Source organism: Alligator mississippiensis, chromosome 10 (assembly GCF_030867095.1).
Source record: "Alligator mississippiensis isolate rAllMis1 chromosome 10, rAllMis1, whole genome shotgun sequence".
Classification (NCBI taxonomy): Eukaryota; Metazoa; Chordata; order Crocodylia; family Alligatoridae; genus Alligator; species Alligator mississippiensis.
In genome coordinates, this window is record NC_081833.1 from 74,840,806 (window position 1) to 74,868,431 (window position 27,626).

At 46.3% G+C, this 27,626-nt stretch overlaps 1 protein-coding gene across 1 annotated transcript in view; it reads left to right on the plus strand.

Annotated features, from left to right (window-relative positions):
• The window catches only part of ZNF469 (zinc finger protein 469), a 365,046-nt gene that overhangs the window by 141,099 nt on the left and 196,321 nt on the right, over window positions 1-27,626 (plus strand). The window contains exon 9 of the mRNA XM_019491171.2: window positions 7,294-7,405. The gene's annotated coding sequence lies outside the window, so the exon portion shown is untranslated. The remainder of the gene's footprint in view (window positions 1-7,293; window positions 7,406-27,626) is intronic.

Sequence of the window (27,626 nt, forward strand, 5' to 3'; positions counted from 1 at the left end):
AGTAGGAGGTCGGACTAGATGTGAGCTCCCTCCCAACTCTCATTGTCTATGATTCTGAGACCTAAAAAAGGCACATTTCTGCAAATTCATGCACTGGTGTCTGATTAAAAAGCTCCTAAGGGGCAAGGCAAAGTGAACGGAGGAACCTTGGCATGGGCAGATGGGCGCACAGAGAATAAGTCATCTCAGATTTCCATCTGAAGCTGGAATGACTATAAGAAATATATTGGCTGACCAGTTTTCACAATACTTTGGTTTGTTTCCCTTTGCATTTGCTGGTAACTCTCCATGCTAGCCAACTAATGGATTACTTTGGGTCATGGCAGCCTTGCTGCCAGTGAGACAAGGACATACACAAGGTGAAGGGTGTGGGACTGGGGTGGCTGTGCACTCACCTGCCGAGCAAGCCAGCACCATCACATCATGCAGTGTTATCTCTGGTGAAGCCGGTCTCTGCTCACGGCTGCATCTCCAGGTTTGGTGCATGCACAGGCACCAAATGTAACGTAGACGGTCTCTTCTCCTCCTTCACCTACTTTGCTCCCAGGCAAGAGATGGATGGGAAGGGCAGACTTAAGTTTGAATACACCAATGCATATTATGCGGTGAGGATAGCACTGAATTGCCCCAGAGGGCTATTTGAGCATGAATTCAGTTACTTAACTGATCAAGTGCTCTCTCATCAAGAGCATGAGCAACATGATGGACAAGTGCTTTCCATTTGGCCCTGTCTCTTGTCAGCCTGGCCATTGAATGCTTAAGTAATCCAGTTCCATTGTCTAAGTCTTCATGACAACTTTCACAGCCCCTCATCGAGATCTAGGTCTTCATGACGACTTTCACAACCCCTCATCTAGATCTAGGTCTTCGTGATGTCTTTCATAACAACTCATCTAGATCTAGGTCTTCGTGATGTCTTTCATAACAACTCATCTAGATCTAGGTCTTCATGATGTCTTTCACAACACCTCATCTAGATCTAGGTCTTCATGACCCCCACTCCAACCCCTCTTCCATCCCTACTTTTCTCTGAGTTGATGGTTTTCTTTCCTGGCAGACAACCTTCCTTCAAATCCTTTTCTAGGCCATCTCCTTCCATTCTTAGAACATGCCTCATTACCAGTTGTACCAGTTTGGGCATGGTCAATCACACAATCGTCTTGCAGAACATTATGTGATGCCCAGCAAAGGTTTACATTGGGAATTGCCTTGCTGTCAGCAGAAAGGGTGGAGCTTTCCGTCCAGATATACCATCTTTAAAGACAGGGTTATCCAAACCACAGGAAGAAGTTGGGGCAGGCCAAGTCTGACCACAGCCCTAATTACCGTGAAACCAAACCCTGGGCTGCTCTGTGCAAGTGCAAGTGCCTGGGTGGGATGGCCATTGTTTCTATAGAAAACATGTGGTGGTGAGTGCGGGAGCGGGGCAGGGATGAGAGCGGCTCCTGGTACCTGCTGCACACGGGTTCTGGCTTTTTGTTTCATTTTTGGCTGTTCCTTTCCTGGAGGCTTGGGGGGAATTTGCTGACACGGAAACCTTTATTGATTTTTCCTTCTTCGCACCTTTCCTTGGGGCCGAACTGAGGGATGAGGAGAAGAGGTGCAAGTTACACACCCGCAGGTCAGATTCTCATCTGCATTACGCCAGCGACAGGTGGAAGGATGTTGCTAGAAAGCTGCCAGCTGCAGTGTTTAAAACAAAGAAGTTTGCCTGTTTTGTTGTATTCCTCCTTCCACTTTCCTGGTGGTTTTCTTGCAGCCTCTCCCGGTGGGTAAGTCAGACTGAATGCTCTCATATGTATAGCATAGGGTAAGTTTGGGCTGGCAAAGAAAACACATCTTAACTTGAGTTAAAATAGCAGTGGGGACCCTGTTGCATGGATTTTCTACATCTCTGAATGTGGCCTTTGGGTGGAATTTGCAACCTGTGAATTGCTGTCTGTGATTTAACAAAGCAAGGTCCTTTCTTCTCTTTCCTTAATTTGAACTTTTCCTTTTTGAGACTTCACTAACATGCCTTAGCGCCCAATATTGTGGCAGACATGGGGTGATAGCAATGCTGTGGTAGCTTCCTTAGCAGCTGCTTTTTGCCGATGCTCCTCTTTGCACTGTGGAGGGGGGAATCCTTTCCAAATTTCATTTATTTAAGCAGGCTTCACTGAATCTGAGTAGGTTGGGAGCAAAGGGAAGAGTAACAACCCAGCAGTGTGTTTGATGCACTTTTAGAAGGGATAGGGCACTCAATCCTTAACCTGTCTGCTCCAGTGAGGATGTAAAATTGTGCCAATGAATGCCACATACAATAGTGATGGTGGCTATTGGGTGTGCACGCTAGTTCACTGGGAGCTCAGCAGAGGACCCCCAACTTGCTTCACAAGGAACAATGAACAGCCGGTATAGAGTAACCAGCTTCTCTCATAGACATCTTGTATCCCAAGCCCTTCAAATCTCAGGTTAGAGAAGGGCCCTGCCCTTTTCAGTTTGGTCCTGGGTTGGAGCCAGCAATGGGAAGAGGGTTCATTTTATACTTCTGGTTCAGATCATAGCATTGTAGACAATGAGGGCTGGAAGGGACCTCGGGAGGTCACATCTAGTCCAACCCCTGCTCCAAGCAGCACCAGCCCCAGCTACAGCATCCCAGACAAGGATTGTCAAGCCGCGTCTTCAAAACCTCCAAGGATGGAGAGTCCACCACCTCTCTGAGTAACCTGTGCCAGTGTTTTACTACCCTCCTAGGGCTCCTCAGAAGATGGACAGCTTTGATTACAGGATGAATGGGGACAAATTAAAATGTTCTTCCCCTTTATTTAAACAAGCTTCAAATTCCAAACTAGACTGGAGAGCAATCACTCGTATGTCATGAATTAAAAAAAAAATAGCCAAAACTTCTAAGTTTTTAGCATCTAATGAACTCATCATAATATTTCTTATGTATCCCATTCATTGACAAGAAGCAAGCCTTGACTGGTCTAGCTGGGCTTCATCTGAAACGAAGTGCCGCCCACTGAGGGTTTAAATGCCGTGCGCAGGGACATAAACTCGCCACGTGTCCTCATACCATGCAATCATGCGCAAAAGGAAATCTTGGTGCTATGATGCTAGTACTAAAGTCTGAAGGGAATTAGCTAAAATGTAGATGATATAAGTGAGAGCTTATTGTCAGGTGTTAGATACCAGTGCTACAAGGATCAAGCCCTTCAAAATGCACAAAGCAGTAGGTCCTTCTCCTATATAAAGGACCACATTTTTCAAGAGCCACTGCTACTTCTGTATATGGTTGCCTGTATGATTCCCCCAGGTGGCTGTCTCTCTCCTGCCTAGATAAAACCACTTATTTTTTGGTCAGAAGAGGGACTTTTGGCTTTGGGACACTTCACTTTTATTTAGAATTAGAAAGTTCCTCTGGAGGAAAAATATTTTATGGTAGCTTAATTGTGGTGTCTAAAGTGCCTTCAGATATATTCTTCTGCAGCAGAAACAGCTTGGGAGGGCTATGCGGTTTGATCTGTTTTGTTCCTTTAGGATGGGACAGCGTTTGAGTGCCTCGACTAGTCACAGAGTCCAAGCATGAATTGTATTATCCTGTTGAAGATTTTTTTTCTTATTTTTAATAAAAAATTTAAAAAAAGGGTTGGATGAATAATGCAAACCGTTTGAGCTCTCACTAAATGAAGAACAGCAAATTGAAATGCTGTTTACTTAACCTACAGTGACAGGCCCAAACTTTTATGGTTTTTAATTTTAATACATATTTTACATAGGTGAGATGACAATGTTATTAAAATGAAAAGCTTGTTGCTGTAAAGCATAAATGATTTAGTAGCCCTAAATCCTTTGAAGTCGTTTTTCCTTCCCCTGTAAGACACCTGAGCTGGTGAGCATAAACTGAACCCCCTGCTCTCTGATATGCATGAAACCCAAAACCCAACATGTCAAATTATCATTTTTTCAAAAGAAGAAAAATCTGAGCATCCTAGTGTCCGTTTGTTCTTGCTGCCTGTAATCACTCTGGGGAAGAAGCAAGGAGCACATTTCATTTGTGCAGCTGCAGACTGACTTCAAAATGCGATGCAAGGTGGAGTTACATTGTTAGCCTGGATATGGGGATAGGGATATGTATGACTTAGCTTTAGCGAAAATTTGAGGTATATCAGCTTGCAGGGAAACGAGCTGCAGAAAATGAACGAGTAACAGCAGGATACACGGTGCACGACGGGTTTAAATGGGATCTCACATTTTTGATTTATTGTTTTGCATTCTCAAATGAAAAGATGCCCGTCTAAAACTCTAGGTTCGTTGCCATCTTTTAGCCCTGTATAAATCATATCAATATAATAATCCCCTTCCCAGCCCTGTGAGCCTTAAGCAAGCTGATATTGCATTTTGCTTTACACCTCATCTGGGCATGCGTTGCAGTTTGTTGGCCATCAGTGGCAGAGAGGAAGAGGAGTCTTGTAGCTAGAGGAGCCAAGGACCTGGTTTCTGCTCATGACTGCTCCTGACCTCCCAGAGGAGCATTAGAGGAGCAAGCAGCAGGATATTTGAGAGTGCTTTATATTTGGAGACAAAGTTTTTTGGGTAAATCCGATATCTTTTAGTGGGGAAAAAATTGTTCTTTGCAAGCTTTCAGGTGCAAACACCCTTCTTCTTACATTTGGAGTTTGTGTTAACCTGGTTGAGAGCCTAGTATTTCTCATACTTCTGCAAAGCAGGCTGTTATTCATTAGTAATTGCAAAGCACTTTAAAATATTTGGGTGGAAGGTCATCTAGTGGAAGGGTGCACAGACATATGGGCAAAGCATGTATTCGTATTAATACTAGATGGTCCCAGCCAACAGCAACTGCAAATTACTCATTTCATCAAATTGGCAGTACCGAAAAAACGTGCAATCTTGTATTTCATCATGGGCCATGAATGTCAAACCTGATAAGTACTCATGGCATGAACACAAGACAGAGCTGAAACCTGTAAATCTCAGTATATCTGCATTTTGCATGTTGGAGACGCGAAGTTCACAATATAATGTTGATTTTGGTTTGGGGTTGCAACTACCCTTTTTATGGATGGCTCTACGAGAGGTATTTTACGTGGTGCCATGTGATGGAAAGGATTGAGAACTGGTGCTTTGAACAGCATGAGCATTTTGGAGCGTACTCTGGATTACTGGCAGTGGACGGCACCGCGTATCGGGGTGTCTCCGGTGACTGCTGCATAACGAAGCTTCTGCGCCAAGGGGAAATGGCGATCGAGGAGCCATGTTGTAAATATATGACCCTTATTTTTGGCAGCGAAGTGGGAGGAAATCGTGCACTTCTGTTCTGTGGGGTTTCTTTTGCAGGGCTGTTCCTTGTGAGCCTGTCTGCAACGCAGCCCAGAGCTAGCAACTCTTCTGGTTGGTTCAGTTCCATCATCTGCTTTGGCCTGCCTTACCCTAAGGTGCAGGAGACACGTGCACAGGCCCTTATGCTTTCAAACAAAGAAGTATTTTCTCTGTAGTACATGCTTGGATGTGCATATGCTTGGTTCACAGTGTTTACGGACCTTCGTGGGTAGAAAAAGCTAGGTACTAGGGGGATGAAGTGGATGTAGGGAAGTGAAGCGACCCCCTTAAATGGGGGTCTGTCTACACTGCATCCCCAGCACTCCTGGAGGAGTGCCTATGCATGCACCAAACCTGGAAATGCAGCTGTGAATTGTTCTGGGAGCAGCCAACATGCCTCTAAGCCCTCTGTCTCTGAGATGTTTGAGGCATCCTCCCCCTGACTTCATCGCCCTGCTTCTGGATTTGGTGGGTGCAAATGGGGTATGCTTGAGAGTGGAGCATTGAGGATGTGGTGTGGAGATACCCTTGGATTTAGGCCGCAGGTCTGTTGAGTCCTATCTGACTAGCTCAAATGCTTCTCTAGCTTGTCATCATCATGGAGAGCCTTCCCTTTTCCGACCGTTTCCAAGCTCTGCCGTGCAGTGCTGCATCTGTTCCCGGGAGCATATGTATCCTTGCTTACATCACTGCACATGTACCGTTGCATACGTGGCTGCACGTGTATTGCTGCATACATCGCTGCGTGTGTATTGCTGCGTATGTTGCTGCACACGTATCGCTGTGTACATCGTTGTGCATGTACCGTTGCGTACGGGGCTGTGCGTGTATTGCTGCGTACATCGCTGCACGCGTATCGTTGCGTACGTCGCTGCGGGGATGTTCTGCGTGGCCTGCAGAGGCACCGATGCCATGCTGTGTCAGCAGGTTTCCGGCTGTCAATCAGTAAATGCAGAAAATGTTTGCACCTGCACAAATCCCCCCTGGGTGGTCGCCCTTTGCACCTCGTGGAAAAGAGGCAGTGAATCTGGAAATGTTGTTTTATTTCCCCCACTGAGGAACGTGAAAGGCAGGTGTGCATTTAGCAGTGTCGCTGTGGACCGTACCCCGACAATGAAGCTATTTGCCTGCCCAGGTCTGTCTACAGGGATCGTTCAAATGCTACATGAGTAGATACCTGCACGCTCCTGCCCTCAAGCACACATGCCTTAAAACATACATCAAAGGTTTATGAGTGTTCCTGTTTCACCTTGGTTTGGAAATAAAACCTTTCTGGCTATAAATGATGATGCTAAATTGGATTAGAGAACCTGCAATCTTCGCTCTGTCCGTCCCTCCCCCCATATATCTCCAGTGCTTTCGAGTTATCTGTTCTCTAACAGACTAAATAATACCCTTAAGAGTGAAGGGAGGAAGATTATCTTTCTCTAGGCTGCTTTAATTCCACTTTAGACAAGTGCCTACACTTCCCTGATTATTACAGATAGAAACATATAGCGATTATTGGCTCCGAGTCTTTTAGGGTTTTCTTTTTTTTTAACCTATCTTCCATCCTGGTTCCTGAGATGCCTGAGGCTACCAGTTCAAATTTGTAGCTGGTTTATATTATTAAAAAAGAAAAAAATTAAGGAAGGAAGAAAAACCCCTTGAAGTTGGCTTCTGTCACCTGGTTTGGTGGAATTTAGCCAAGATTATTATTTTTTTTTACTGAGTGTTAACTCATTATAATGAAAGGAAGGTAGATATGCACCTTTACAGACTAATGAAATAAGATATATATATAGAGAGAGAGAGCACAAGCTTTCGTGAACCCAAGTTCACTTCATCAGTTCATAGTTCACTTCACCGCTCATTAGAGTCAGCTGTGATGAGGCTCACATGTCTCAGCTGTTTCTGGGTTGCAGAGATAAGGAAGCTAAGGGGAACGAAGGACTCGGGTTTCATTAATGCTGAATTCTTCCACTATTCCAGATCAGTAAAGCAAGCTGAGCCAAACCCTGCAGTCCTTCCTCAGGCAAAACTCCCAGTAAGCTCAGTGTACGTTCTCCCACGAGTCTCCAGTCAACTTTCTCCCACTGGGAAGGTATGTTCAATATACAGACTGATTTTCCCTATTTTGCTGGTTGTTTTTGACAGACACCTCTCTGGCTCCGAAGCTTTCAAGAGAGGGATCGGCAGAGGATATTTGCTTTGGGGGAAGGGGAATTATCACTCGTTGGTGTTTTTGACGGTTGTCTATTTGCTATGGGAATTTACGCTCCTTACTATCCAATTCCTCTTAAGACATGGGTCGTATCGTATGATGGTGTATGTTAAAACTAAGTGAAAAGCCACTTAGCGTTGCGTACGGAAAAGGTGGCTGTGATACAGCACGGTGCTTCCTCCAGCGCGTGATGCAGAGTTCCCAGGGAAGAAGTATTGATTATTTATGTTCTGCAAGTCTTTGGCTTTTTTTTTTTAAACTAATCCTATGACATGTCAAAATCCCTTTTTTCTTCAAATGATATAAAAGCATCTCATGAAAAATGACTACGAGCCAATAGGCACTCTTGCATGTTACCTTGAGTCCTGGAGCAGGCTTTCAATTCATGCTTTCTAGCCTGGAAGTGAGTGGTACTAAGTCACAGTAACGACTAGATCAGGAGCTAAAGCAATAGCTTGTTTGCGCTAATTAAATGCCACTTGTCTAGTATCCGGGATGTATTTGGTAGCCCTGTTGGTCTGAGACAAAAAGAAATGCAAAAGTCTAGAGCTCTTGGTTCAGAGATGATACTTTTTATTAGACCAACTAAGAAATCACAGAAAAAAAAATGGTCTTTTTCTGCAAGCTTTCGGGCTCACACGCCCTTCATCAGGCTTAGGGAAAATTAAAGATGGTAAAACGTCCCCCATAGGTAGGAAATAAACTTCATTTTTGCACAGAGGGAGTTGAGGATGAAAGTCCTGGTCCAGGACATATATAGCATGGTATTAACTGAAAGGTTAAAGCAAAGCACTAGGAGGTATGCTGGGGGGAGAGGAGGGATCTTACACTTGAAAAAGGACCAAGTGACATTTCTTTGAACCCCAAATACTCTTCTATCTTTTATTTTTTATTCTCTTTTTTTCTTATATAAAGAGCCACCGTGGACCGGCTTTTGAGAGTGGAGCAGGCAGCACTCCAAGTTGCTGCTGAAGCACTAGACAGCCTCTTTTAATAACCTTTCTCTTGGAAATACAAGCATGCGTTTGGTCTAAGCTTAAAACTATAGATGCTGGTAACTGTGCTAAGGGGCATCATTTAAAGTGGTAGGGTGGGTAGCTAGCGCCAAGGCACTGAGGCCCAAGCGAGGTTCTTCCCACAGGAGTCCTCATCAGGGAGGCACCTTGTATTCCCGATCGGAGGTTGCAGTGGTGGGGGGCATTGAACTAATATGCACGGGGAGATGCTGAACTGGAACTGGAAGCAATGCTCCAGGGCTTTGCAATTGCTTGCACAAGATATTTGGCAGTTACTATAAAGAATAATGCTTAGAAGAAGAAAACAGAGACATCATCTTGGGCTAAGTCTCCAGCTCGTGTTTTATGCGGCTGCTGGCATAAGGAGGAACCAAAGTGGCAGATAGTAGAGTGCAAGCCCTGTATAGTGGTCCTCTTTCTTCCCACCCCACTCTCCCAGTCCCCTGCTGCTCTTCCTCTTTTGAGAGGTTCGTGCTTCCTTTAGGAAATGTTTTAAAGAGGCTACCAGATAGCTGCCAGATGCTTGGCCTGGAGCGTGCTAGCTTGGCAGTTCGTTTCCTTCATCCTGAGCATCTCTGCGTCCTAGAGAGACACGTGCTCAGCTTACTGAGCATGCATGTACCTTACTTGGGCAATGGCAGGGAAAGGCTCATGATGCCAAAAGGCTGTTGTCCTAGCCCTCGGCTAGTGCAAAAGCCTCTCTGTGCCTCTGCTTATTGTGGACTTTCCCCTCTCCTTTATCCTAACTGGTGCAAGACTCGTTTCCAGTCCGACGTCTCGAAGTTTTGGAAGCGCTCCAGAAGTAGCGTAACTATGGCAAGGGCAGGGAGGGTAAACCAGGGTACCAGCCCTGGGCACCAAGTTGGAAAGGCGCAGAAGGAGCAGCTGCATGCTGCCGACCTAGCTGCCATCCCTGGGCACTTGTACACAACGTTGGCTTTTCCTAGTGAAAGGTAATCTCTACGTTTACTGCACTCGCAATGGACCACAGTGATTCCCGTTACTATTTTGCACAGAAGGCATTTAACACTGATAATTGGTTAATGTGCTATGACTAGTAAAAAAAAAAAAAAAATGCTAGAGGGCACTGGACAAATCACGTCAGAAGAGGGGAAACAGTGATTTTTAGCTGTGTGCAAGCATGCATGTAATGACATTTTCACGATAAAATTAAACCTGTGGGAACAGGGAGCCACGGTAAAAATAAAACGGGTCAGAGGTGGTCTAACTTGCCACGATAAATCGAAACCTACCACGATGAAAAAAGTCGACGTGGATTTTTGCTGACCCAGCGAAACGGCGATTTTTGGTGCTGTTTCGTAACCTGTATCTGAACAACGCACAAGGGCCCCTGAGCCCTAACGGCCTTCCAGGACGCCAAGCTATGCTTTTCGGACCAAGAACTGTGCCTGTATTAGTTGGTACAGCACCTAGCACAGGCTTAGTTTGGGCTCTGGGGTGTTACCATAACATTAGCAATAACTTAGATTATTGTCTCTCTTCGTGGCTCTAAAACGGCATTGTGAACTGTTATTGTGGTAGAATAAAGCCTAAACGATAAAACCCAAATGTCTCTGGAGTGCTAGGTGTTTCGCTTGGTCAGGTCGTAGCAACGATGCAGAAGGGTTGAACTCCAGACCTGCACCATCTCAAGGTCTGGAGACCTTCACGGGGAGATTTCCAAGTCCCGGTCGATCTTGCTGGCAGTTGCGTGAGACGATGGGGTCTAGCTAATCAGCTCACAACCAGCAGGAACCAAGCACTGACAGTTTGGAAGAAACTAGAGGTTCCCGTCATAACTTGGCTATAGCTGAAACGCCTCATTATATTACGGGCAAGCTTTAACCTGTTGGGGATGGATTCATATACCTTGTGATGGACTCTAAGAGGAAATGACGGCAGTGGCTGTGGAAAAAAGGGTGTTTAAAAAGACTGGATGACAATTTGTTTGACTTTGTTAGCCTAAAATAACATCTTTGACTTTAGCAGCGATTCTCCAAATGTTATGTATGCACAATTAGTGAAACGGGACATGCAGATGATGGTCCATTAGAGCTGATAAGAAAACATTTCTATTGCCCGTGGAGAATTTTGACTTTGTTGAAAAAATGTTTGGCGTTTTTTCCAAAGCTATTAGGTCGTTTTTTGTTTGTTTTTTTTCAGGCTTTTGGCTTTATTTTTTTTTTTCAGGAAAATTATGTTGTTTATGGAAATCGGCCACTTTCTCCAGAAAGTTGAGTTTAGTTGAAACCTAATTTTTCATCAAAAGCAGTTTGGATGGAGAACTTCTGATCAGCCCTCCGATATTTATTGGGTAGGATCTGATTTACTTGTGTGAGTTAGATGCATAAAATACACATAGTTGCTTGTCTTAACTTGTAACTGGCTCCCAAGATATTAGAAGATACAGCTGGAAAAACTCAAGTTGACAAATTGGGAATGACTCTAATAAGGTGGTTGTTGCCTTCGTTAGGAAACCCCTACCTGGTCTCTAACAGGCTACTAGGGATTATATTTTGCACCAAACAGAGCACTTTGCAGCCACTGGACCTAAGTGGGCATGCTGACATAGCCATATCCTTTGCACTGGTTGAGCGCGACAGGCTTTTGGAGGGGCCATGTGCAAAACCAGTTTCTACTAATAGCATGCTGCTTATCTGAGGGGCCTTACTTGGGGATTTGTAAGCACGTGACAACCTGTTTTCAAAAAGGACATCAATTAAGAGCAGCGATACAATACATCAGAGTGGACAAATGATTTGCCAATAGTTGCCTATGAAGGGATGAATTCATCCTGGCTTATAACTTCATTTACTCTCGCCAGTATTGCAGTAGGGATGTATTTGGTCTGTAGTAGGCTTGGGAATAGCATTCAGACCTATAGAGATCTACTCTGCTTTCCCTCAAAAAGCAATCTTGGAAACCCCTGACTCCAAGTTGCACACTTTTGCCTTGATTTCTCTTATGATCAATCATATTAATAAATTGGCAGGTTTCCTAGGAAATATTGTATAGCTTTCTCGAATAATAGAGTCACTTGTTTAACTGCAGTGGTGCCTAGTTGGCAGTCTGACTCCTTTCATACCAACACCAACAAAGATATTAAAGGGTCGTTTCCTCTTATTAGCTGCAGAGACTATGACCAGATAACCAGACTCCTGACAAAGATATTTTAACTCTCTTTTTTCAACTAAGTGAAGAAAAGTGAATATCTGTTCCTGCCTATCTCTCTATCCGAGAGAGGCATTGACTTTTCACCTCCTTGTTGGTGTTGATAAGAGTAAAGGAGCAAAGGAAATTGATTCCTCTGCAAAATGCATTGTGCATAGAAGTAAGAGACCCATAAATTGTGCTCCTCTTTACGGCTCCGCTGCCATCATTGCGGTATCCCTGTAAATGTTTATGGGGCTGTTATTGTGCTAGAGGGGCTTTTAAAAAGCCTCAGACACTACATTTATTTGGTGGCTTGCAGGGAAGTGATAACTTACTCTTTATGTCACATTGCTTGTTTAAAAAAAAAAGACCCAATCTGAGAAGAAGAGCCAGAAATGAAACCTGAGTTTGGGAGAGATGGCTGCATCCAGGGTCTGCGCTGAGCAAGACAAGGAAAAGTAACATCTGCACACCTGTTGCGACTTGGCTTTTACATTCGGGGTGCAGGAGGAAGGTATGCATTTTGCATTCGGGGTGCAGGAGAAACGTATGCATTTTGCATTTGGGGGGCAGGAGGAAGGTATAGGTTTTGCTTTTGGGGTGCAGGAGAAAGGTATGGATTTTGCATTCGGGGTGCAGAAGGAAGGTATGGATTTTGCATTCGGGGTGCAGGAGAAAGGTATGGATTTTGCATTCAGGGTATAGGAGGAAGGTATGGATTTTGCATTTGGGGGACAGGAGGAAGGTATAGGTTTTGCTTTTGGGGGGCAGGAGGAAGGTATGGATTTTGCATTTGGGGTGCAGGAGAAAGGTATGGATTTTGCATTCAGGGTATAGGAGGAAGGTATGGATTTTGCATTCGGGGTGCAGAAGGAAGGTATGGATTTTGCATTCGGGGTGCAGGAGGAAGGTATGGATTTTGCTTGGCTTCATCTGTGGCAGAAGCCCTGGAAATCATGATGCCAAGCTGTCCAAGGGATCCTGCTAGGACTGGCGGGTGTAGAGCAGAAGAAGTCCCTGATAACCTGGGAAACCCAAGTTGATCCCTGCTCTGCCACATTTCCTGGGTGACCTTGGAGAAGTCATCCTGCTCGCATCTCCCAGGGAGCTCCCCATGCCAGGCTGTGGTCCCCTCCAGCATGCCACACTGCTTTGGGCACTCTGCCTCCAGACTGCAGTCAGCACCTCTAGGTTTGCATTGCAACACGGGCAAGCCAATTAGCACTTCTGAGTGACAAGGCCCAATGTGCCTGCCTCCTGCTAATTAACTAACCTCATGCACTGTGCACATGCCGGTAGCTCCCTTCTGGTGTAGAAGATGGCCCTGCAAAACAGCACTGTGTGCCCTAGGGCATTGCTTCTTAGGGTAGCAGGTCTACTGAGTGAAAATGGCTATAGTCTCAGTGAACCTCCCTTCACCATTTACAAGACAGGGCTAAGAGTACTGCCCGGCTTGAGAAAGGCAGCACCTTGCAATCTTCTGTAGTGCTCCAGAAACGAGGCCGAGCAAGTCTCTAAGAGAGACTTGCCTGAAGTGGGCTAGCAGATTGGTCATGTAGAGCTGGGACAGGTCTACAGTCCCCAAACTCAGACCTTCCCCAGAGCCCCACTGACTTGTGGGGCACTTCCAGCCCGACCCCTAAGACCAGTCTTCGTCTATGCCTCAGGGGCCCTTGGTGGCACTCTGTGCTGAATATACCCCTGCCCCTTTCACCTTTTCATTTCCCCAAAAAGCAGGAAAATGCCATCAGTTCCACCCCCCCCCCCCCCCCATTCTGTCATCGTGTGTTTGAATTTCTGAAACTTTCTCGTGCATGTCAAGGAAACATTTCTTTTACCAGGATTTTTATAGGACATCAATTAAGAGCGGCGATACAACAGATTTCATAGACAATAAATCAGAGTGGACAAATGATTTGCCAATAGTTGCCTACAAAGGGATGAATTCATCCTGGCTTATAACTTCATTTACTTTGTCTTCATCCTGCACCCCTGGCTTATAACTTCATCCCTATTGCGGTAGGGATGTATTTGGCCTGAAGTCTGTAGCAGGCTTGGGAATAGCCTTCAGACCCATAGAGATCTATTCTGCTTTGGGTGGATATGGTTTAACTCCTTGTTATTGGAAAGATCACTCCCCCTGGTACATGACACACCTTGTGTGACTTACCACGCTATGTAGGTAGCTAACAGGTGGGGCTGATGTATTTACCGCGGAGGACGTTATTCCACGATTGCAGCTTTTTTCTTTAGGCTCGGAAATAAGTCGCGGATCACCCTGGCTCTGATGCAGCTGCCTCCTTGTTCTGACCTGGTGCAGCAACGTCTATCTGTTCCTAAGTATCTTTAGAGCTATTCTTGGCCTCTGAGGACTAGGCAGATCATCCAAGCCTCCAGTCCTGATTTATATGCTATTATTTCAGGTGAAGAATGATCCCATCTCCTCTTCAGTCTCTGAGGACTGATGTGACTGTGAAAGCTTATGTTAGCACATGCTCGTGCGGGGGGATGTTGCTGCCTGAGCCGCTCTCGGAGAGGCTCCTGTTGTGGCATGTTTGCTTTCTCTTCTCATCGGGCTTGCAGCAGGCCGTGAGCTCTCCAGTGTCCAAACAGCAGTTGGATTTCACCGTCTCTAAAGCTCAGTTCCATTGAGTTTTCTTCTTTTCTTTGGATTAATTACTGGCCTCCGAGCCCAATGGCAACCGTGTGTGTTTTGGATGGAAGCTCACCGCAGCCGCTCGCAAGACAGCCCCTCCAGAAATGTCTTCTCCCAGTGCCTGCGTTTGGAAATGTGCTGCTCACATCGAGAAATGTTATCTGAAGTGTTTTTCTGCTTCTAAAAAAATAAGGAAGTGCCTTCTCCGTCCTTTGGCACTCAATCCTTGCGAGTCCGATTGATTTATTGACACCCCGCTGAATCCCAGAAGGGTCCCTACCTTGGAAACAGCTCCTTGCTCAAAGCCATGCAGCTGGCTTTCTCCACGGCACCAGGGGATGGCTCTTTCCTTGCAGATTAGTGTGACTACCTCTTACGTGCTTTTGTTTCGCACGGCACCTACTTCTCCAGCGTGAGGCACCGTGTGCAGTCCCTGTGTTCCCGCTCTTGCACCAGCACAGCTGTCTCTCTCTTCCCCTTCTCCTGTCCTTTTCCATTTATTCTTGGCATCCTCCATAACCAACACCGTTTCCTCCACATTTCATGACCTGACTCCACATGCGTGTCGTGAGTTCCAGTGTCAATAGTGCAGATGCAGCACCTAATTACTGGCCGCGCTGATCAGAGAACGAGCCAGGCCATGAAGCTGTGGCAGCAGGGAAATGTTCTGGCGTTACATGAAAGCAGGTGTCTGGGGCTGCACAAGGGAAGTCGAATCCTATGCCTTTTGTATTACTCATCCAGATTGCACAAGGCCTTATCGTAGGTTCATAGGCAAGAGGGACCTCACGGGGTCATCTAGTCCAGCCCCCTGCTTAAGGCAGGATTATCCCTGGCTAAAAACCAGAGCTGGTGCTGCTGTGTTATGCTGGCTGGGTCTCCCAATGGGTCATTTCTGTCCTACTGGCAATGATAGCCTGAGAAAGTGAGGTTATCTATGCAGAGCAAAGAAACAGCCAGAATCTAGGTGACTTCAACATTGCATTGCCCTTGCTCCCTTTGCAAATCTCTTTGAGTAGACAGAGTCTTCCAGGCTTACAGCAATGCTGTCAACCAGATGGCGGCAAAACCACCTTGCCAGTCACAAGCCCCCAGAAGAAAAATGCTTGCAGGTGCCCAGACAAGTCAGATCTGTCTCTTGAACACAGCTGGGATTGCAGCAAGGAAATTCAGTCCTAAAGTGGTCATACTGCAAGGATCTACGCAGAATGAGATGCAGGTAGCCAGGCCTGTCACCTAAAAATATGCACGGCACATTTCATAAGCAGGGCAAACTCACGGCAGCCCCAGGATGGACAGTCCCTGGGCATGCTTTGCATCTGGAAGGGGCTTTACATAAAACAGCCTGCGATGGGCTCGTCTGCCAGTCAGGCGTGCCAGTCGTATTGCAGAGCAGTGGCATGCGGCGCTCTCATTTTGTTTCGGCCCTGTAGAGTAACCCAAGAGATGGCAGACGAACAGGTGGAGGGGCAGCTGCTGAAGGCTGTTCATAAGGGTCTTCCCCAAAATACAGGGTCTTGGGACATATTCATAGGATCATAGAAAATGAAGGTTGGAAGGGAGCTCAGGAGGTCACATCGAGTCCAGCCCCCTGCTCCAAGCAGGACCAGCCCAACTACATCATCCCAGCCAAGGCTTTGTCTAGCCGGGTCTTCATATCTCCAAGGATGGAGAGTCCACCACTTGATGGAGATTGCACGACCTATTCAAATACTCGATCCAAAGCCCCTTGAAGTGAGTGGAAAGATTGCCACTGACATTAAAGGGCTTCGGATCATGCTCTGTGGGGCTTATAGGACTGAGTGCAATATGGCAAAATCACATAGTCTCTCTCTGCTCACTGTTCTGCCACTTATACATCAGCCTTAGATTCATAGATTCATAGATGTTAGGGTCGGAAGGGACCTCAATAGATCATCGAGTCCGACCCCCTGCATAAGCAGGAAAGAGTGCTGGGTCTAGATGACCCCAGCTAGATACTCGTCTAACCTCCTCTTGAAGACCCCCAGGGTAGGGGAGAGCACCACCTCCCTTGGGAGCCCGTTCCAGACCTTGGCCACTCGAACTGTGAAGAAGTTCTTCCTAATGTCCAGTCTAAATCTGCTCTCTGCTAGCTTGTGGCCATTGTTTCTTGTAACCCCCGGGGGCGCCTTGGTGAATAAATCCTCACCAGTTCCCTTCTGTGCTCCCGTGATGAACTTACAGGCAGCCACAAGGTCGCCTCTCAACCTTCTCTTGCGGAGGCTGAAAAGGTCCAGTTTCTCTAGTCTCTCCTCATAGGGCTTGGTCTGCAGGCCCTTGACCATACGAGCTTCCCTTCTCTGGACCCTCTCCAGGTTATCCGCATCCCTCTTGAAGTGCGGCGCCCAGAATTGCACGCAGTACTCCAACTGCGGTCTGACCAACGCCCTATAGAGGGGAACTATCACCTCCCTGGACCTATTTGTCATGCATCTGCTAATGCACGATAAAGTGCCATTGGCTTTTCTGATGGCTTCGTCACACTGCCGGCTCATGTTCATCTTGGAGTCCACTAGGACTCCAAGATCCCTTTCCACTTCTGTGCCACCCAGCAGGTCATTCCCTAGGCTGTAGGTGTGCTGGACATTTTTCCTCCCTAATCGATGTGCCTTATCGATGTACATAATAGGAAGGGATTTTGGTCACCATGCCCTTGAGTGTCACTGCCAGCCAAAGCACCAGCTTGTTTTATTGTGTTGTGGAGTCTTCTCCTCCAGGAAAGGGAATAACAACACTGTTGGCCATCCCTGACCTGATGCTGGGAAGAACTCTGCTGTCTGATGAATACAAAATGAGCATGGGGGGGGGGGTTTTGCGAGTGGCATCATCCCAATTTGGAGAAGACCATTTGAGGTCTGCCTTTTTCCCCCATATAAATTCATGGCGAAATATCCACTGCCTGTAACATTTGCAGGGTTTGGGGCCATTCTGAAGATGCTCACTAGGAGGTCATGCAACCAGTTCAGTTGTAATCTTGCCGTATCTCCTGAACGAAGCAAGATGGGACTTGCTGTCCTCGTGAACAAGAGATCTTCAGGAAAACCCAAATGAGTCCTTCTTCTGAGTCATTCCCAGAGAAATTCAAGACAGTGGGCACAGTATTCTGGGATAATATCCTACCTTTGCAAAATAGCTGGTATGGAATCACTAATTTCTCAGGAATGATTTTTTTTTTTCTCATTTTGGGGAAAACCAGACTCAGATTCACGTGGTGCTGGAGTCCTGACACAATGCGAATGTGCTAGCAGGTGAGAGACGGGGGTCTGTAAGAGCTACCACGATATACATGTAGACAACAACTGCAGCACACATGGTGTTATAACCAGGCCCATCTCTTGGGACGTGGTGATAAGGAGCGGTTACTGTTGTACGTGGAGGAGTCCTTTCCAGCTGTGTTTCTTGGAGTGTCACTGTGTTACCTAATCTGTCACCAGCATGCACACAATAACGACTTAATGACTTGAAAAGAAATACTTTCAATTTTAATAGACTGCTGTAGAAATACATGAAGCAAAGTACATGATGTCACTAGCTGTAGTATGTCAGCATCTCAAAATACGTTTTAAAGTCTATTTTAGTACCTTCCTATAAGTGCCAGTAATCCAAAATATTCACAGGCCACCCTGTTTGGTCTTTCTCCTTTTTTCCTGTTTCTTAAAAAAAAATCCTCTTCTCTGCTGAGAGCTGCATTCATACATGCTATTTTTATTTCCACGTGCTTCAGCTGGGTGAGATTTTACACAAGGAACTCTGTGCATTCCCAGTCTTCTCCTGGTATAGCAATCAGAAACCAATTTATCCCCATAACAGAAGTTCGACACGCAAAACTGGTCTATACCCATAACAGAACAGAAGTTCGGCGCACACGGACTGGTTTAAAAATGGCAGAACCTGGTCTAAGATTTATCCACCCACCAAAAGATGAACGTGTGTTGTGTTTGCTACTGATCTAAAATACACTGCTTAGAGAAAACCATGCAACTTAGATAGATTAATTTTGCCTTGGGCTTTTTGAATGTCTGTAGCTAGCCTTGAGATGTAGAGCCGGTGAAGATGCAATAGGGCAATGCTGGTGATTATCTTAGATTTTCAGTGCATGGGTGAAAAGCAGATTGGGGGCGTTTAATGCATGCCTATGCAATCCCAATTTCTACTAGATGCTTAGATGCCACGTTTACTCTCAGGGAACATTTTCCAAAGGTCTAGGATAGTCTCCTGAGAGACATTTAGGAGCTTTCTTGCTTAATTCCTTGGAAATGGGACTTGATAACATAGTCTAAATACTTGTGCATTGCAGAAGATTAGGAATAATGAGGCCTCTTTCATCACTAATAATTACTTTAGCACTCTGATTCCTATCTTACAGTCAGTTTGATATACAGGCCCCTAATCTATGGTTGTGGAGGTTGTTGAGGAACGGTTAGCAGAAGCATGCTAATGAGACGAGCCTTCATAGCCCTGCTCCAGATGTAACATTTCCTAGTGTTTGGAGATAAGACATCTGGAAGAGTTGGTTTTGTCCATTCTGGAAAGAGGGATCAAGTGTGAGCTTCATATCCAGATCCTGGACTTCCAAATTTGGGGGGTTGATCCCCCTCTCCTGCCTCTCCACCTCCCCGGATTTCAGTTTGGTCCCATCTCCAGCTACGGGTGTGTGCGTAGCACGTCACATTACCAAGGATGCTTGCGGTGGACCTCTTAGTAACACGGATGACTAATGAGATCTGGAATTTGGGCAAATTCCCATGGGTAGCACTAAGCCCTTTTTTGAGCTCTTTTTGCTAATATGTCCCGCACAACAGCCAGGGAACGGGAAAACTGAAAAGAAAACAGGACTCCAGCAATCTGGGCTGGAGCCCAGTAAGTTGTCAGATTCTTACTGCTGGAAAGATTTGGACATATCTGCGCAAGAAAATACTCTTTAGCTGTGCCCCAACCGCTCTGACTAGTGGAGGGGCATATGTCGCTGTCTGGGTTTTGGGCAGCATCGCTGATCTAGCAACACGCACAATGGCCGGGTAAACTTCAGTCAACTTGAACGGCCACTGCCCCCTGCATATTGCCTTGCATTGTCACGGTCACCAGGATAGAGGGGTTTTGTCTTTGTAGTAGGCTTCGCTCAGAGCCAGGAAACAAATAGGCACCCATAGCCAAAGAAATGCATTCTTTCCTCTCGTGTAATTTTTAAGGCATATGCTACTGCATGTTGTGTAATAGAGTCCCTCCAGCATGAACTGTTCGGCTGGTTATTTAGGGCTCTGAAATCGTCTTGTCTGGAAATGGGGGAAATTTTATTTTGTAGAAAATTAAATGAAAATGCTCCCCCCCACCACCCTTTTTTTTTTAACAGTTCGGCCCTACTGCAGTTGGCTTCTCTGATGCTTTCCTTCTCTATATCCACTTTGATTTCTCCTGACTTATTCCCGGTTCCCTCTGTGTTCCTGACTTCGCCTCCTTCTGCTGCTTGTTTCAGAACCATAAATATGATTGATCACCATTCGCAGCAAGCTGTTGAATTATTTATGGATCTGCTGGGATCCTTGAACTGCCAGCTACAGGCATTCGGCCAGTGGGGAAAGGGGCCAAATTGTGAATGGGAAAGCCTCAGCGCACACTGAAATGAACTCAGAGGAAGATAGGATGTGTGGTAGTTGAGTTGATGTCCTCCGAAAGGTCTCAGGTCTCCATCAGAAGCGGGGTCCTGTTCAGAGGTGCTCGGGCTGCAGCAGAATAGGTGGACTTCCTCCTGGGGTAATTGTGAAATAATGCCATGGTTGTTCCTGAGCATCGGGCTCGGTGCACTTAACATTTTGCCTTCAAATTCTAGAAAAGGGTTCATCCCCTGGCTGGATGCACGATGCATCTGTGCGTGTCCATAGGGTGCTGCAGGCCGGGAGCGAGGTTCATCCACAGCACTGAGAAGCGAAGGTGCAGCTTGGTATAGCAGGTCACCCTGCAAATCGGGACTGCTGGGCCTTGGCAGAGAAGTACGTGCATTTGGGAAAGAGATGGAACAGCAATGCAGCAGAAGGTGCACAGGAGCCCCCGTGGTCAGGAGAGCCTGCTCTGCATCGGGTTTGGACAGGGATGCCAGAGCAGAGCAGTGCGTGCAGCAGCTGCCCGCGCACCGCACATCTCCAGCCAGCCCTGTCAGCTCTTTAAGTGCACCGAACTGACATGCAATTAAATGAGGAGAGAAATGGTAAGGAAAGCTGTTAGCAATTAGCATAGTTGGTGGCCCGCATTTCCTGAGCCGTTAAAACACTTTTAATTAGCCCTTTTAAATTCAATTCCTGTTAGGATTCACAGGCTAGGGAGAAATTGCTGCAGAAATAACCATTCCTAAAGTGAGATGGGACTGGTTCTGGGCTGTATCCTTCCAACAACCTTCCTGACTCGCTCCCGTCTTGAGAACAGGTTGGTTCAAGTTTGAAGTGGCGTCGCGAGGTAAGAACAGGGGAGCAGCTTTTCTTCAGCAAGCCCGTGCTGTGCCGTCGGCATCCGTTCCTGGAAAGCTGCTCGATCTCACCAGCTGGGGATTAACTGAGCACGGCAGAGACCGGAGTTACTATCCAGCCGGAATAACCCACTCCCGTGCCATCCCTGCTGGGCATGTCAGCTAGACGAAGTGTGTCCAGAGCACGAGGCCTCTCTGCCTGCTTTTTATCAGCAACATGGTACGTTGGGGGGCCACAGCTGGACGAGCTACTTTGGAGCAGGTCCAGAGCTGGGTCTTAGAGGCACGGCCCATGCATGACTACTGCTCCCCATCCACATGGTCACTTCTCAGCTCCTGCGAAGCACCGCGCCCACACGGCCGTGCCCGGCAGAGATGGGACGTAGCAGAGAATCTCGCTGAATTAAGAAGGTCATCACATATAGCCCCGACATCCCGAGTGGGTCGGAGTTAGATCGCTGTCAGAGCTTTTGGCCTGCTTTCCCTCATCCCAGATGAAAGATGTTGGGTGGGTTTAAAGCTTCTGGAGTTCCTGCTCTCGTGAAGATTTATTAAGAGCACTTGCAAAGCAGATTTAAGCTGTCACTGGCCAGCATGTTTGAATAAAACAAAAAATGTTTGTTTTACTTTAAAAATGGTTTCTGATTTTTAAAAAAATCAACAAAACGTTTTGGTTTTTTACATGCTTAAAATAAACTTCATCTTTGGAACGGAGCTGGGCGTTGCATTGTTGTTATTAGAGGTTTTGGGGGGGTTTTTAATGCCTGAGAGAGGCACTATCTACAGGGTTAGACAGCTTAAAAACATTAAACAGAAAACATCTTGGACTCCAGCTTTGCTTTACGGGTTGGTGCGATCCAAAATTGCTCTTATCCAGTGTGTTTTGCAGCAGTGCTGGAATAAGGTGTAAGGGAAGGTGAGATTTCCATCTCCTTTCCATGCCTGCAGTTTCAATGACCATTAGATATAGTGAATTAACATTTTAGTGGAGAATGCAGAAGTCTGCGGTTTAGAAAGAGTATTATTAGCCATTCAAGTGTGTGTGATTGTTGTGATCGGTGGTAATGAATAGGTTAGTGTGTAGGAGCCACTGCCCTCTACTGGGTAAATGTGAACTGTTCTAGTTGGTAGCAAAGGGCCTCTAAAATAAATTGATCCTTTAGCTCCAGAGGAAAGGAGCCAGGCCTTTTGGGACAGGAAGATCCTAATTTTATTCTTGCTTGTTGCAAAAGAAAAAAAAGAGTCAAGCAGCTTTTATGCATTGCTTAGCGAGGAACTGGTAGGGCTCGCTGGCTAGGGACAGAAGTTACACATAAATTGGTTGAAGTGATCAGAAACTGGTTTAAACCAGTAAGAGAGCAGAAGCTCAGTGCACATAAACCAGTTTCAAAATGGCTGAAACTGGTTTAAGATAAACCCGGTTGAATGTAGTATTGGACTTAACTGAGTTAGGTCAAATGGGTTTATGGAACTTTTGTCCCAGACCCCTTCCTGGTTCCAGTTATATCAGAGTCCCCCAGCATCCCAGCATGCTTTGTAGCCCTGGGTTAGGCTGCGTCATCTGCTCAAGCAGAGCAGGGTTTGGCACCCCCTCTCCCCCGCTCCCTAGCCGAAGCAGTGTGGGCTGGCTGACAAGGGGGTGGGGGTGGGAAACCTGGCAAAGCAGCCCCCACCAGACTTTACCCCGCTGGAGTGGAAGGGGCAGGGGGGCAACAGGCTCAGGAGGAGGGAGGGATTAAACCCCCTTGCCTCCCCTCTCCCACCCACATGGGACCCCAGCCCGGGTCTGCCTGGCTTTCCCCCCTGCTTGTGGGGGGCCTAGCCAGAGATGACTCAGGCAAAGGGCAGGCGGGGCAGGGGATTAAACTCCCGTCTCCCCTTCTCTCCCACCGGCATGGGGACTGCAGCTGGGGTCTGCCCAGCTTTCCATCCCGCTGGCTGCTTGCACGGTGAGGGGCACAGCCAGAGTCGGCCTGGGCAGCAGCCGTAGGCATTTCTACTGCAACCACGTGGCTGCATTTCCAGAACCAAAAGTGAATGCCTATTCCCTTGCAAAGCGGTTCAGTCTACGCAGGTTAGACTCGCCTGCAAAGACTGAATCAATTCAGACTCTGGCTTCGTGAATGTCTGTACTTAGCCACTAGCTCCCAATTTGTAACAGTACTGATTCAATTTGGATGGTGTAACCTGGTGAATAGAGTGTGCATCTGGCAAGTGATAACGTCTGTTAGGTTTGGCTTTAAGGGGTGAGATGATGTGAATGAGGGAGTTTTAGGCCACTTTTCCAGTAGGATTAGAAAAAACACCGGAGTCTTTCTAGAGAACTAGTTTCTGGTTTCTTTCGCTGGCTGCTAACAAGATTTCAAATCGTGCTGTATGCCCAGGTGTGATTGTTGCGGTGAACACCACTTAACTTGAACAGCTGATAATGAATGTGGGCCCTTCATATTTCTATATATCTATCCATAGGAGCTGCAGTAGTGAATAAACTGCTTTCAGCTGATTATTAAGGACAGTGCCGTCTCTTTAGAGTTCTCCCATTTTCCACCTGGCCTTGATTCATCCTGATGGCATCTTTTGGTTTTGATTAGCCAGTTGGTTAATATTTATCCATATTGCAGACATGCCTGGGAACTCCAGTTATGTACCACTGTGTTGGACACTGTACCAGTGCAAAATCCTTCCTGCCACTTCAAACCAAGCGAATGCCATCTGGCGTAGGTAGTCCCCTCAGTCAGCTTCACATAACCTCCATGGTTGTAGGATGTCGTTATAACAGCTTGCTTACCGCCGTTCCCCATTGCTGGCACTCTCTGACCAAGTAAAGGAAGCTCTGTTACAGTCTTACCACTCCTCAGGAGTTGTGAAAAGCCATCTTTTATCCCAGTGCCATGACCCAAAAGCAGCGAACATCTCATCCTGCCATCAACCCAGGTCCACAGGGAATATGCTGCCTGCCTGCCAGGAATGCTCTGAATCCTGCCTTTGTTCAAATCATCCCGCCGGCCAAAAAAGGCACATGCTGATCGGATGAGTGTGGCAATAACCTCTTTTAGGGTGAAATGCATTTCATCTGCACAGAGCTTGAGTTCCCTGGGCTCTGGGAAGGGGAAGCAGCGGAGGGGATGAATCCCATGTCCCTCAACCCAGGGCAAGATGTGATGCCATCCTACAGCTCTCCTGCATTTAATCTTTCAGGCTGTGCCAGCATAGCAGCTAAAGATCCTCACAGAAGTTGCACAGGGAGGTGTAGGGGCAATAGATCTGCATAGATCCACAACCCTTTCCTTCCCTTATCACGGCCTTCTGGTCTGGCGTGGTGTCCCTGGATGGATGTGTAATAGAGATTTACCTTCCTACATGAAGTCTCCAGGTGTCCTTTATTCTAACATTGCATCCCAGGGGGCAAGCTAAAATGATTAGGCTCAGATCATTATGACAGCTACAGATGCCAGGGGACTTCTCTCAACATTTCATCCTTCTCCAGGTATGACCCAACTCCATGCAGTTTACCGTATACATCTTGGTCTATTCATCCTGGTGAGATGACTCTAAGCATCAAGGTTTTATATGTATAGGCAGGTCTGAGAAAGTATTGTGATAACCAAAAGCTTGCCTCTGTCTATACCGACCGGAGAGCTGGTCCAATAAAAGATATCACCCACAAGAATTCTTGCCTGTCCTATATCTCCTGGACTATCATGGCAGCAACATCGCCTCAACACTACCGAGTCTCTCTGTGCTTAGTGTGGACACTTCTTTTATGCACAGGGGTTTTACCCTCAAATCTTTGTCTTCACCGTTGCGCGCATCACTGGTGTTGAGCATCTGCTGCTCTTTGCCTCCGTGTCACCAGAGTTGAGCGCGCAGAGTTTGAGAGGAGCTTCAGAACGAGAGGTAATGCGCAATTGAGGATTGCTGATATGAAGACCTTCTTCAAAATGCAGTTTAATAATGCAGACACAGGGACAAACATGGAAGTAGCACATGACATAAGTTATCGGTATTACGTGCAACGGGGGAGCTACAGGAGTACGACATGCACGAGTGAAATTAAACAGCAAAAGAAACTGAGAATATCATTTTACTGTCTTATCCACATGTTTTACTTCCACATATTTAATAAATGCAGAACAGGTTTCCAGCTCCTTGCAACTGTTACCGTTCCTAATCCCGACTCTCTGAAATGTCTCTATTCTGTTTAGAGGTATGCTGTCTTTTATTATAAGACTGATCAAGACATTTTATTTTTTTTGTGCAAGCTTTTGCTTCATCTTCTACTCCAGCTTTGCTGTCTGCTTCCCTCCCAGAGACCTGAGGAAGAGTACTGCATTACCCAAAAGCTTGTCTTTGTTTATCCCAACTATGCAATGGGTCCAATAGAAGATACCCCCCCACCACAAAGAAGTCTTGTGTCTTGCAAAAACTTACAGCCAGTGTTGAATGAGGAGGTTCATTTTGAGAACATATGTCTAGGGTCAGGGTGATGTACCGTATCCCCACTAGGAACCTTATTGAAAAGGGTTACCTACCTTTGCATTAAGGAAGGGATTCTTTCAACCCTTGAATACATGTCATTTTAACATGAGATGCTCTTCTAAACTCAATGGAGTTACTTGGGAGCAAAGTTATGAAAGTGTCTCAAGCATTTGCACAATCACAGACAATGAGGGCTGCAAGGAACCTCAGGAGGTCCCATCTAGTCCAACCCCCTGCTCCAAGCAGGACCAGCCCCAACTACATCATCCCAGCCAAAACTTTATTGAGTCAGGTTTGCAAAACCTCCAAGGATGGAGAGTCCTCCACCTCTCTAGATAACCCATTCCAATGCTTCACCACCCTCCTAGTGAGAGAGTTTTTCTTAATATCCAACCTCAACTTCCCTTGCTGCAGCTTAAGACCATTGCTCCTTGCTCTGTGGAGCTTAGAGGGAAGTGGAGTTTATTGTTTATTAAATTCCCTAAGAGGAAAGTCGTTAGTACGCCGTGCCCCGAGCTGGATATGGATTCTCAGGCAAAAGCCATTCCTGTTGCCTTTTTGCGGAGCTGGTTTTTATAGCAGCGCTGATTAAAAGTGCAGTGTTTTCCAGAAGGCAGCTTTGTCACTGGACTGGAGGATGCATTTTCCCCATTTCTCTTTGCTGTGGTCTTGGTGACTTGAAACTCTTAGGGAGGATTTATCTCCCTGTTCTCCTATTGCCCAATTGCTTCTGCTTAATGGAAGTGTTACTGAGGTAGGCCTGGATAGAAGCAATATGGCACTTGAAAGATTTGGCTCCCAGTTTTGACTGGGAATTTTGCCTGAGTCATTCTTGAGCAAAGATTCTGGCATTTGGTCCACAGGATGGCTATAATCGACCAAGCAAACATCCTTTAAAAGGCAAGAGAGAAATTCAGAAGTGGCATGCAAAGAGGAAAAAAATTTGAGATTTTTTTTTTTCTTTTTAACTTTATGATGTAAAAAGGACTGAACTAGATATTTTAGTTTTGCTGCTTTTCATGCTAGAAATACCAGTCTTCTTTCCTGTTGTTGTTGGACGTCTCCCTGGACGGCTAGTTCGCTGAGAGAGGGAAGCTTTTTTCCCCGTTGAAGGCCAGCGAGTGTTTTAATCATCCACTTCCCCGAAATGTATGCTAAGGGTTTGAGTTGAATAGATATTTAAGAGAGTTCAAGGTATTGTGACTACAAATTCCTCTTCCTCTCAGTGGCTCAAGTTTTAACCTCTTGAAGAGTCATAAACAACTATTTCTTTAGCTCTCCAAAGGGTTTCAGACTGTCGCAGACCTCCGGAGGTCACCTAGCCCTTGTTTCTACATCAGTCAGAAACAAGAAATGGGCACAGAAGTGGTTTATTTTCTTAGGTAGGCCATTCTCAACAAATAGAAAAAAAATTGCAATGAGAATAGCCCCCCTCTGCCTTAAAAGTAATGAGTTTCCGAATCCTTAGGTATGGCTGCATTTCTGATATATTATAGCGATAAAAGTGCGTTTTTGTAGCTGTAGCTGCCAGCTGACACGGTGCCAGCTCGACATGCCTGCCGTTAACCTTAAAACAGTCTCACATTGTTGGATTAATGAGTCACTCTTGTATCAACACACAGACAAGCCAAGCATATTATTTCTTCTAAGGGAAATTACTGGAAAAGACAATTCCTTCTTTTTCGAATCCCGCTTCACCTCCAAGGTTTGGCATCTAGTAGCCAGCTTCAGCTGTTACTGTGCGGCGTGCTATGGGGTTGGGCTGGGGTTGTCTGAGGGAAAGGGAAGGAGACCAGCTCCAGGTTGGGGACAAATTTGCTTTCCTAAAATATCCCGTGATGTCATGGCTCCTGGGTGTGGAGCATGGCTGGTTTCTGGAATGGGAAGAGGACAGGCTAGCTCTTTAATGAGAGGAAAATAAACAGAGAGGAGAAGCCTTGCATTGATTGGGATTCCCAGGGAATCAGGCTGCGATTCATTTTTTGCGTCGTTGCATATTTTTCTTCTTACCTACCTCCAGATCAGGCTGGGAATCCTAAGCCTCTGCTTGCTTACAAAATATTGGCTTCAGTTTATTTTATTTTATTCTTTTAAGCCACACTCGGACTAGTCAGGATAAGGTTGGGACTCCTAACAGAAGGCGGTCTGTTGGAAGAGGCTGGCACCGTTCAAGTCTGAACGCTGGGTTTGTGAAAATAAATAACCGTGCCAGGGGGCGCGAGGCATGGCAGCCTCCGTGCTACGGTAGGGCAGGATTATGGTCTCAGTCTTCTAGTAGCTTTTCAGCATCTTCACTTCCCTTGAGAAAAACTGGTCCAG